The following is a 13,492-nucleotide window of genomic DNA, read 5'->3' on the forward strand; positions in this document are numbered from 1 at the left end:
AGATAGATAGATAGATAGACAGACAGCGAAACTATTAATACTAAATAATTCTCTTCTGGGAGCCGTTAGAAAACAAGCTGCAAGCGCCTCCTTGCAGTCCCCTCTCTTTCTCTCTATCACTATCACTACCACCCCCACCCCACCCCGCCCCCACATTGTCTGGTGAGATGTGGTCACGCTAAATGTTTACAAAGCTAAATGTTTACAAGAGCCGTAGAGTCGGGTTTCTATTTGGGGCAGATAATAATAGTTCGATTTTAAACTTACAGGAGGTAACTAAGAAATAACTAAGAGGAGGCTGCTTTCACGGGGGGGGGGGGGGGGGGGTGTAGGGTCGGGGTTAGGGGAAAGGGGGGGGGGTTTGGTTTTAAAGCAAATATTTTCAGTGGCAGCATTGGTACTGTCGAATTCACAAATTATGAATTACTGAAAAGTAGAAAATAAAACAACTAAATAGCGGCGTATGATACGCTGCGGGTCGGCTCGTATCTCTATAAATAAAAAAGTTATGCGATTTTTAAAAAAGCAAAATTTGGTAAAAAACTGATTTTCAAAAAGTGCCATTTTTGAGAACCCATATTTTCTAAACTAAAGAACATAGAAGTGTAGAAATTGGTAAAAATATTGCAAAGTTTGTAATATACATGCACATTTTTTTTCAGTCATCTAAAATAAGTAGTTCTAACGTAAAAAAAAATAATTGAAAATGACAAAAATGCGTTTTGGTCATTTTTGTTTTCATACATAGAATAACTCTAAAACTATTGTGTTGGTAACATTAACAGGAAGAATGTGTTCATTATTTTCAAAAATCACATGAGTTAAAATATTTTTTTAAAAATGCCACAATTATATAGTGCAGGAGAAACAGAATCAAAATTTAGTGGGGTAATGTAATCTAATGTAATCTAATAAAGACGTGATGCCTACGAGTGATGCAGCAGTTGATGCTACATTCAAACCTATCGGGTTGATAACTGCTTTGGGGGAACAGTTTTTAAAACGACAACTCCACATCTTTGTATGTCTTGTTTCCCTCAACCTTGATCTTGTGGAGCATCAAGAGTAAGTGATATGTTTTGAGAACTGTAGGGGGGGGGGGCTTGGCCTTCTTCCCTTCCCTTGTAAGGAAAGTTCTGGATAGGCCACCATAAATGTTTCCAGCTATGGAATAAATAATTTTGTCACAGGCTTTTTTCCTACCTTTCTATAACATACACACAAAAACCAAAAAATCAAGCCTTGTTTCTGCAATTTTCATATTTTATTGGTTCATACAAGCATCGTGTTCAGCTCCAGACTTCGCCATGTTTTTTCCTCTCGTGCATGCTTACACCCACACTATCTTTTTAAATGTATCTCGCCTTTTTCTGACACATACTCTTCAACATACATTCATATATATTTAACTGTTATACGCCCTTTCTCCCGTTTAAAAAAATTAATTTATTAATTTTTTTTGTTATATAAATCACATTCACTAGAAAATCTTCATTGTACATGTAACAGTTAAATGAAAATCATGTTGAAAAACAAACTTGCTAATGAACATCCTAAATTATTTTATATTTACACTTACTAAATTAAAACAATGATATTCATAAAATACATGGCAAAATGTAAAGCGTCACCTATCTTATAAGTATCGCCATTAAGAAAATTTTTAACTAAGGTAAACCTTCTTAGTGTAATAAGAACAAATGACTCTAACTAAGGAACATCTCTTCTTAGTGTAACCGAAAAATCATTAAACCTCCTTAAGGAATATTGCCTATTAGTGTATCTCAAAATAAATCTAACTGAGGAAAACTCTCTTTTAGTAGAACAAAATTATAGCTATCTAATAGCTCCCATGGGCAAATCATATCCTTGATTTCCCTACTTCACTGGCTGAGGTAAACTCCTCATCATAACATATGTAAATGACCACATCTGTCAGCTCATACTGCCATAATCATGTTCATTACTTAACAAGATATAGAGTATACATATAAATCACAGAAATACAACAAAGTGTATGTTCATTTTCATTACTAAATTAAAATAGTGTTAAAACATATTTATACAAGTCATGTTATGAAACATGACTTATTCCTATCTTGCTCACATTTTTAAAATGTTAATTGTCTCTGGAAGTAAATATCACATACTACATTATTCAAAATTTCCTTATAAGGATTGGCTGATATGTCTCAGGTCATTATTTTTTTAAGTCTGTTCCATGTTTTTTTTTTCATCTTCAATCTGTCTTGATAAGAAATCAGCTAGTGTATTGTGCTGTCCCTTTACTGTTATTATCTCAAACTTAAAATCTAATAAAATCAGTGCCCATCTATTTATTTTGCTATTCATGATCATTTTCTTATTGATTGTGATTAATGGCTTATGATCTATTCTAAGAGTGTCTTCCCAATAAATACTTCTGTAATTTATTCAATGCCCACACAATTGCTAGGCACTCTCTCTCAATCACTGCATATTTTTGTTCTGTTGGTGATAATGCCCTGCTGAGTTATTGTACTGGGTATAGTGTATTGCCCTTTTCTTGCATTAAGCAGGCTCCTAACGCTACATTTGATGCATCAGTAAAAAGAGTGAAATGCTTACTAAAATCTGGTGACAGTACCTTGTCACTCATGAATTCAGCCTTTATTTTATTTAAGGCACTTTCACATTCCTGTGTCCATACTAGTTTAACTTTGTCTTTGGATAGCAATTCTCTTAAAGGAGTAGTAAGTTCAGCATATTTATCCACAAAAATATTATAAAAATTGCATAGTCCCAACAATGCTTTCACTTCTTTCTTTGTAGTAGGAGTTTTGATATTTAATATTTTGTCCCTATTTCCTTCAGTAGGTAGTCCAAACTGAAATTAACTATTGATTGCAGACTTCTGGAGTGAGTATGTCATGAAAGAACTTTTAATTGTAAGGTCTATGCCACAAATGTTATAAAAATATCTCAATAAATAAAAAAGTTATGAGATTTTTAAAAAAGCAAAATTTGGTAAAAAACTGATTTTCAAAAAGTGCCATTTTTGAGAACCCATATTTTTTAAACTAAATAACATAGAAGTGTAGAAATTGGTAAAGTTGCTGCAAAGTTTGTAATATATATGCCCAATTTTTTTCAGTCATCTAAAATGAGTCTTTCTAAGGTAAAAAAATAATTGAAAATGACAAAAATGCGTTTTGGTCACTTTTATTTTTATAAAAAAAAAAAAAAAATCAATTTTTTTTTTTTTTTTGCTTTGGAATAACTCTAAAACTATTGTGTTGGTAACATCAACGTGGAAAAATGTGTTAATTATTTTCAAAAATCACATGAGTTAAAATATTATTTTAAAAAATACCACAGTTATCTAGTGCAGGAGAAACAGAATCAAAATTTAGTAGAGTAAATGTAATGTAATGTAGTTTAATAAAGACGTGATGCCTACAAGTGATGCAGCAGTTGATGCCACATGCTTTGGTTTCTTTTCAAACCTATACGGTTGATAACTGCTTTGGGGGAACAGTTTTTAAAACTACAACTCCACATCTGTGTACGTCTTGTTTCCCTCAACCTTGATCTTGTGGAGCATCAAGAGTAAGTAATATGTTTTGGGAATTGTAAGGGGGAGTGGGGTCATGGCCTTCTTCCTTTCCCTTGTAAGGAAAGTTCTGGATAGGCCACTGTAAATGTCTCCAGCTATGGAATAAACAATTGATTTAGTGATTAATAAAATAGAATTAAATTTACTACCAGCCTATTGTGTAGGCCTACTATTTGTCCTATGACTATAACTGGAAACATATGAAAAAGCCTGAAAACACCTTTTTGTTAAAAGTAATTTATACTTTATATATATTTTTAAGAGTAATTCTACTGAATGAAATTTGAAATATTCGTTGCTTGTGCCACACTGGTTGAGATATCCAATAATGAAGATGCCATACTGTGGTTCTCAACATCCTATAGGACAACTTAACTGTCCTTCATTGTTACTATTATATGCATATAAAATAAATAAATAATGAGAAATACTACTAGTACTACTTACACTTACAACTAATATAACATTTAAAACTAAGTCACAACATGTAGAATCTTAATAAATTGCACCACCATCTAAAAATTGATCTGGTACATTTTATTACGGAGACTGGCGCAGACCATTTCACATTATTTAGCAGGGGAATCAGAATCAGAGCACACAACAGAAAATAAAAAAAATTAATCACATTAGTCCTTAAAATTTAGTGTCTTTTGTTTTAAATAAATCGATAAAATGTATAGTTATTATAATTATACATTTCTTTTGTGTTTCATTAATATTTTATAAGTATTTAACCTTCGTTCCCTGTAAATAATTGAGTTCGTCCACATAGTAACCAAGATAGTCTGGTGGCCATTTTGAATTTGTCGATTCATAATTTTGACGTGATAGTCCAGATAAACTGTAGTAATACGACCCTATCATTGATCCCAGTCAATAGATTTTAAAGAATTAGTAAACACTAGCATCTAATAGTTAAGTGCATCCATATTTTAAGTCCCTAGAATGTCCTGAATTAAATAGCTTCACGTCTAAACACACCCTGTGTACAAGCGTAGTTCACACGCTAAAACCGTGGACTTGAAGCGTTCAAATTTACATTAATAACGTGTACTAATTAAACCAAACTGACATTCAAACTTAAAATTCATTTATTAAAATGGAAATGAAACTTTTAAAATGATACTTACAACTTGTTTGAAGGCTCTAGCAAGGGTAAAATCCGTTTAGCATCATCGGTCGTCAACCTTTAAAACCGTTCGGCGAGCAACTTACTCGGGGCTGAAAGTCGACTCGAGGGTTATATGTTTATTGGGGGTACGGCTTCGCGACCGTAAATCAGAAATACTTGAATTTACAACACAAAGTAGTTATAAAACTGAACTTTACATCGGTGTAAAAATTGAAACAGAATTAGTTTGTTTCCGTGTATATATCGTCATTTAAAGTTTAAAATCTGTATTTTTTAAATGAAATAAATAAGTTATTTTTTCAATTTATACATCAAATGATAGCCTAGAATTCGATCTTTAAAATGACATTAAGATTATGCTTCTACGATGCTTCGTCGCGAAGCCGCGACCAAATAAAACAGTGTGGGGTCGATCGGTACACGCAAAACGGTGAAATTTGTTGACGTAACTGATACTTTTCAAACAAATATAAAACACATTCAGACATGTGTTACAGATATAAAAATACCAGATTACGACAGATAAAGACTTAAACTTTATTGACATATAATTTTTATTCTTATAGGACAACTAGAAGTAGTGAAATTTTATTTTTGAAAACCGCAAAAACTGACCATAAAACGCACTTTTTCGCCAGTTTGGACTACCTACCTTCAGTAGGTCTAATTTCTTTATTTCCAACCTTAAATCCTAGGAATTCTACTGTATCTACTCGCACATGCAGTTTCTCTGGTGCTATGGTAACCACATGTTTTCTAAGTCTTTCTAGTAGTTCTTTTAGTGATTCTGTGTTCTGCCCATGTGTTATTATGTATGCATATATCATCAACAAAGAAGACCAGGTTTTTCATTCCCTCTGTCATTTTATTCATGAATTTTCAGAACGTGGCGGTACTGTTCACAAGTCCGAACGGCATCACCTTCCATTGACATAGACCTTTGCTTGATGTAAAGGTGGTGTATTGTCTTGACTCCTTTTCCAGTCCTATTTGCCAGAAGCCTCTGTTCAAATCACAAGTGGTGAAAATTGAGGATTTACTGATAGTTTCCAAAATGTCTTTAGGATCATTCATGGGTTCAGCATCTATCTTAGTCCTTTTATTCAACTCTCGATAGTCACAACATATCCTTACTTTGTTATTCTTTTTTCTTACTATCACCATGGGTGATGAGTATGCTGATTCTGTTCTTTCTATTTGCCCAGACTCAAGTAGAAAATCCAGTTCTGCTTCAACAGCTTCTCTATAAGCAACTGGTAGGCTACTTGGTAATGCTTCCCTTTCATAGCACTATAATCAGTCAATTCTATTTTGTGTTGAATTGTTTCAGTAAAACCCATTTCTGTTGTAATTACATCCTTGTACTCATTTACTATTTTGTCTGTTATGTTTTTCTCATTCACTGGGATATGATTAGTCTTAATTTCTTGTGTATTACAGCTTTCACTTATTATAGTACAGGCCATATGTTCCTCTTCTATCAGTTTCTTTGGCTCTACAAATAATTTCTTTATTCTGTCTATGTGTATAGGAGTGTTATTTCCCTTTATGTTTATTTCATAGATAACATCAGATAGTTTCTTGATTATTTCAAAAGGTCCTTGAAATGCTTCTATGTTTTTTCTGTCTGGCAGTTTGACAAAAACTAAATCTCCTCTTTCAAAAGTTCTTAAATATCTATGTTTGTTTTTTATATTTCTGTGCCGTTCACTGGCTAACTGTGCATTCTCTTGGGCTGTCTGGACACCATAAACTATTCTCTCTCTAGTCTGGTATACTAGTTCATGAGGATCAAATTCCTCTTCATGTTTATTTAATAATTTGTGTTTCAATAAAGTTAATGGGCCTCTTGGCTTTACCCCGTATATCAGTTCAAAAGGAGAAAAACCTGTTGACTCATGTTTAGTCTCTCTGTATGCGAATAGTACTTGAGGTAAATACTTGTGCCATTCACCTGGGCGATCCTCTGTTACCTTTTTTAACATAGTCTTCAGTGTTTTATTCCATCTCTCATTAATCCCATTTGCTTGTGGATGGTATATGGTACTATGTACTTGTGCAATGTTCAAGAAGCTTGTGAATGCCTTTGTCAATTTGGCTTTAAACTGTGTTCCATTGTCCGATAAAATCGTATCAGGATAACCGAATCTTGTACATACACTCATCACAGCATTACAGATAGCTACAGCTGTAATCTCTATAAGTGGTATTGCCTCTGGCCATCTGGTTGCCCAATCCACTATAGTTAATATGAACTTGTGGCCCTTGGAAGTAGGGTGTTCCATAGGTCCAACTATGTCCACAGCTATTTTTTGGAATGGTCTTGTAACTCTATCTGTCTGTTGTAGAGGTGCATGATGTTTCCCATCAACAGGATTGAGTCTTATGCATTTGGTGCATTTTTGTATGTGTTTCTTAATGTCTTCCTTCATTAAAGGCCAGTAGTAATCTTCCGTTATTCTCTCAAATGTATTTTTTTCTGCCATGTGTGCCCCCAATGGACTGTCATGTGCTTGTTGTACTATCTTTGTTCTCATAGTTTGTGGCACTACTATCTGAGTCTTTTCATTATTCTTGTTATCAATATATTTCCTGACTAAAACATTATTTTCTTTAGTGTACTTAGATCCCCTGGCATTCATGTAACTTGTATTGATGTTTTTCAGTATATTTTTGAGAGTATTGTCTTCTTCCTGAAGTTTAATCCATTCATTTATATCTTCTATTAATTCTGTGTTGCTTTCCTAATTGTCCACACTTCCCTGATTTGCTTGTTTCTGTGCTCTTGTCTCAACCGCTGCTCCAATTTGACTTTCCCATCTATCTATATCTTCCTCATTACTTTCTTTCACCTCCTTTCCATTCCCAATAATCATATCTGCTATTGGCTCTTCCATGACTGCCACTTTATATTTACCTTTCAGCCAAGCAGAATCTATATCAACTACTGCTATCTTACACTCATCCTTAAATTTCTTGTTGGTATATGTCATCTTCATTATGCCAGGAATGTATTGTTCTGGTCTTACAAGACTTTTCTTAACAATAATGCACGTGCAACCTGAATCTCTGAGGCACATTACTCTGACATTGTTTACTATAGCTGGGAACATCTTCAGTGTTGTATTGCTTTGTGTAACAGATGCCACTGTCTCTGACCCTTCTACCCCTGCTGATGTCTCTTGATTGTTATTTCTACTATTTCTATTTTCTCCCCTGTTGTCTGGTCCCATTCTTGGCTGTCTACTTTGATTGTGGAATTCATTTCTACTTTGTCCACTATACTGTCCTTGTCTGTAATAATTACTTTGATTTCTATAATTATTATTAGGTGCATAACCTCCTCTGTTATTATTGCTGAGATATGTATCTCTATTTTGTAAGCTGAAACACTCAGACTTTACATGGCCTGTTTTCCCACAGTGGTAACACTCTGTGCATCTGCTATATTTATATCTGTCTGGTTTCCATCTGGTAGGTGCACTATTACTTCTATATCTATTGTTGTTGCCATACTTTCTTTGATCCCTGCCAGAGTTCCTACTGTAGACTGCTGCTGAAATCTCTCCCTGCTCTCTTTTGTCCAAAATAGCCCCTGGATGTGCATCCTTATAAATATTAAGTTGCTCTATTAATTGTTTCTGTGTCCTAACTTTTCTTTCACTCAAAAAAGTGAATAAACTATCTGTTGCATTGTTTAAAACATGATCTATCAGGTTAAGTTCAATAATTGCCTCAGGATTCTTTAAGTCTATTTCTGCCAATTCTAGTCTTTTTATTCATGCATTTGCGAATATAAAAAATGATCTGGTTTATGTCACCAGTGTTGTTAATTCTAGCGTCTCTTATAGTCTTTCTGTAATAGTCTTCTGTCTTTCCAAAATGTTTCATCAATCTTTCTTTTACTAGGTCATAGTCTTCTTTTTCAGCCTCAGATATACTTGCTATTATGGCAATAGTCTCTCCTGTCAAATTAGTCAATAAAGTCTGTGCCTTCCAAGCAGATGAATAATTAAAGCTCTTGCATGTTTGTTCAAAGAGTATTAAGTAAGTTTCCACACTTTCTTCCTGGGGTTTAAATGCTCTGAATTTAGACTTCCAATTGTCCGTTTTGTTAACATTGCTGTCTTGAGATTGGTTACTTTTAATTTTTTCTAATTCTAACTCATGTTGTCTCTGTTTTTCTCTATCTTCTAATTGTCTGTTTTTCTCTATCTTCTAATTGTCTCTGTTTTTCTCTATCTTCTAATTGTCTCTGTTTTTCTCTATCTTCTAATTGTCTCTGTTTTTCTCTATCTTCGGCCTCCATTTTAACTTTTTCCTTCTCAGCCTCCATTTTAATCTTTTCCTTCTCAGCCTCCATTTTAACTTTTTCCTTCTCAGCCTCTATTTTAGCTAGATCTAGTTCCTTATCAGCCTTTATTTTGGCTTTAGCTAATTCCCTCTCTAGTTCCTTATCAGCCTCTATTTTGGCTATTTCCTTATCAGCATCTATTTTAGCTTTAGCTAGTTCCCTCTCTAAAGCTCTGTCTTCCCTTTCAATTGCATCAGCCATCTTCTTTTCAACCCATTTAGCCTTTTCTGCCCCAGTGTATCCTAACGAATCAGCCAACTCAATGTATTTGGCATAGTCCTCCATCGTAATGGTCCAAGAAATTAGAAAAGTTATTCAGTTACAATACTAAATCTAATATTAATAAAATATAATTAAATTTACTACCATCCTATTGTGTAGGCCTACTATTTGTCCTATGACTGTAGCTGGAAACATATGAAAAAGCCTGAAAACACCTTTTTGTTAAAAGTAATTTATACTTGATAGTATATTTTTAATATTAATTCTATTAAATGAACTATTCGTTGCTTGTGCCACAATGGTTGAGATATCCAATGATGAAGGTGACATACTGTGGTTCTCAACATCCTATATTACAACTTAACTGTCCTTCATTGTTACTATATGCATATAAAATAAATAAATAATGAGAAATACTACTAGTACTATTTACACTTACAACTAATATAACATTTAAAACTAAGAGACAACATGTACATTCTTAACAAATTGCACGACCATCTAAAAATTGATCTTGTACATTTTATTAAGGAGACTGGCGCAGACCATTTCACATTATTCAGCAGGGGAATCAGAATCAGAGTGCATAGCAGAAAATAATTTTTTTTTAATCACATTAGTCCTTAAAAATTAGTGTCTTTTGTTTTAAATAAATTGATAAAAATTTATAGTTATTATAATTATAAATTTCTTTTGTGTTTTATTAATATTTTATAAGTATTTAACCTTCGTTCCGTGTAAATAATTGAGTTCGTCCACATAGTAACCAGGATTGTCTGGTGGCCATTTTGAATTTGTCGATTCATAATTTTGACTTGATAGTCCATATAAACTGTAGTAATACGACCCTATCATTACCCCATTCGATAGATTTTAAAGAATTAGTAAACACTAGCATCTAATAGTTAAGTGCATCCATATTTTAAGTCCCTAGAATGTCCTGAATTAAATAGCTTGACGTCTAAACACACCCTGTGTACAAGCGTAGTTCACACGCTAAAATCGTGGACTAGTAGCATTCAAATTTACATTAATAACGTGTACTAATTAAACCAAACTGACATCCAAACTTAAAATTCATTTATTAAAATCGAAATGAAACTTTAAAAATTATACTTACAACTTGTTTGAAGGCTCTAGTAAGGGTAAAATCTGTTTAGCATCATCGGTCGTCAACCTTTAAAACCGTTCGGCGAGCTACTCACTCGGGGCTGAAAATTGACTCGAGGGTTATATGTTTACTGAAGGCACAGCTTCGCGACCGTAAATCAGAAATACTTGAATTTACAACACAAAGTAGTTATAAAAGTGAACTTTACATCGGTGTAAAAATTGAGGCAGAATTAGTTTGTTTTCGTGTATATATTGTCATTTAAAGTTTAAAAACTGATATTTAAAATTAAATAAGCAAGTTATTTTTTGAATTTATACATCAGGTCCTAGGACCTTTGACCACAGGTGCTTTGACCATAGGGGGTTTGACCATAGGGGGTTTGACCACAGCGGAGCTTTGACCATAGGGGCTTTGACCATAGGGGGTTTGACCACAGCGGAGCTTTGACCATAGCGGTGCTTTGACCATAGGGGGTTTGATCATAGGGGGTTTAACCATAGGGTGTTTGACCACAGGTGTTTTCTCAGCAGAGGGTCTTTGATCACAGGTGGTCTATCAACGGGTGTTTGATCACAAGCGCTGTGTCCGGCTTTGATCATAGGTGTGATACAATTAATACGATTTAATACATGTTTCCTGAGATTACGTTAATAGAAATTAACATGTATTTTAAAAAAAGCCAAGAACTATATTTTAGTCTCCACATAAAGGCTGGTGCTAGGCCTCATAGATTTATTTTAAATATAAATGAAACACAAATAATGCGACATATAACAAGTTTCGTACACCACCAAACGCGTGACCAGTCCTGGCGTTCTCTGTGTAACCAAAACTCGTGGCCACGATCCAACAAAGTTCTTTTACCTTTTTTCGACGTGCTATACTCTCCAAGATTCTCCATGGTTTTGACATATATACATGTATTTATACATGATGATTTAACATATTATTACATCATGTCGCAATTTAAAATATAATTTATAAACTTTTAAAATAAATCCTTACCATATATGGACAGCATTGGACAAACCACCTGAGATCAAAGACCCTATGTGGACAAAACACCTATGATCAAAGCCGGACGCAGCGCTTGTGATCAAACACCAGTTGATAGACCACCTTTGATCAAAGACCCTCTGCTGAGAAAATACCTGTGGTCAAACCCCCTATGGTCAAACCCCCTATGATCAAACCCCCTATGGTCAAAGCACCGCTATGGTCAAAGCCCCGCTGTGGTCAAACCCCCTATGGTCAAACCCCCTATGGTCAAAGCTCCGCTGTGGTCAAACCCCCTATGGTCAAACCCCCTATGGTCAAAGCACCTGTGGTCAAAGGTCCGCGCACCATACATCAAACGATAGACTAGAATTCGCTCTTTAAAAGGGCATTAAGATTATGCTTCTACGATGCTTCTTCGCGAAGCTGCAACTAAATGAAACAGTGTGGGGTCGATCGGTACTCGCAAAACTATGAAATTTGTTGACATAACTGATACTTTTCAAACAAATATAAAACACATTCAAACATGTGGTACAGATATATAAAAAACCAGATTACGACAGATAAACACTTACACTTTATTGAAATATAATTTTTATTCTTATAGGACAACTAGAAGTAGGGAAAAATTATTTTTTTTGAAAACCGCAAAAAATGACCCTAAAACGCCCCGGGCTTTCCTGTGTTCTCTATGGCGTCTACATTCGTTTAAGTGAGTGCAAAAGACTATTAAAAAGTTGCGGTATTATAATCGTTTACCAAGTTGAATCAGGCGGTTCAGCCGGCGCCCTAGCATGGTGCGATTCGGCACCCCGGGCTAGACTGTAAGCACTTTGCATTTAAGTTTTTCTTTTTGTTTGCGTTTATTTGCATTTTTTTGAGCTATTGTTTGCGCTTAGGTTTGCGTTTGTGTTTCTATTTGTATTTGCATGTGTGCTTTTTTGTTTGCGTTTATGTTTGCATTTAAGTTTGTGTTTATGTTTGCGTTAATGTGCATTATTTTGAGTTATTGTTTGCGCTTAGGTTTGCGTTTGTGCTTTTATTTGCATTTGCGTGTGTGTTTGAGTTTGTGTTTGCATTTGAGTTTGTATTTCTGTTATGTTTGTGTTTTTTCCCGTTTTTTTTTCTTTTTGTGTGTGTATTTTTGGTTTTTGTTGCTTGTGGTTAGGGTTAATTTGAAAAGTAATATATTTTCTAAATCCGGGTGCAAGTCATGATCATTTACAGCTAGGTTTTTTTTTTTTTACAGACGCCATTGCAGAGTCTGGCCGGGACGGCTAGTTCTTAATAAATTTTCAAATCTATTTGAAAAGCATTTCAGTATAAATTTGAATGGAACTTTTCTTGTTCCAAAAATTTTCTTCTTTTATTTTTGTGTGTATTCAAAGAACGAGAAAAATAAAAGTTTAAATGCAGGATAAAGTCACGTCAGGCAAAACTGAGCGGTAAAACGGTTCGATTGTTAACCTATTAATTTGACCTTTCTGGGAATCTGGTATTTTAGGTTCTTACGCCAGCAGAGCTATCTCCTTACCAAATTTCATATTTGTGTCACATCTTCGAGTGGTCGATCTATTTCAAGAACTTTTAAAAATATATACTTAATATTACGCCACTGTCAATCTAGTTCAGTGTTCGGTCACTTTACACTTGATTATTGAGATCGCTATAGTGTTCCCTTTACGTTGAGGATGAGTATCGCTTTTTGACAATAACGGTATCTCTGTAACTTTCCCACAAATACCCGATCTAATTAACCGAGTAATAATGCCAACGTTGTAATATATATATATATATATATATATATATATATATATATATATATATATATATATATATATATATATATATATATATATATATATATATATATATATATATATAATCATATATACTAGCGGAGAACACGCATTGCACACAGGTAGCGGTAGCACGTCCCTTGTGATTGCGTCGTATTGGTGTTGACATGGACATTTTTTCAGTGCAACGCCAAGCAAAATTCATTATTCACTTAATCTGAATCAGAGTCATAATAATTGTGAGGCGGTTTCTTTCTAGCACGAATCTCGTATG

General features: G+C 34.1%; 1 long non-coding RNA gene across 1 annotated transcript; it reads right to left on the reverse strand.

The window, feature by feature from the left end:
• Nucleotides 1-3,434: 3,434 nt before the first annotated feature.
• On the reverse strand, nucleotides 3,435-5,007 carry LOC131936250 (uncharacterized). Its single transcript, XR_009386037.1, has 2 exons — nucleotides 4,729-5,007; nucleotides 3,435-3,690 (listed from the first exon to the last, which is right to left on the reverse strand). It is a non-coding gene; the product is annotated as an uncharacterized LOC131936250 (long non-coding RNA).
• Between the last annotated feature and the right edge of the window lie 8,485 nt (nucleotides 5,008-13,492).

The sequence above is a fragment of the Physella acuta genome, unplaced genomic scaffold (assembly GCF_028476545.2).
Source record: "Physella acuta isolate Inbredline_101_S28 unplaced genomic scaffold, ASM2847654v3 ptg000014l, whole genome shotgun sequence".
NCBI lineage: Eukaryota > Metazoa > Mollusca > Gastropoda > Physidae > Physella > Physella acuta.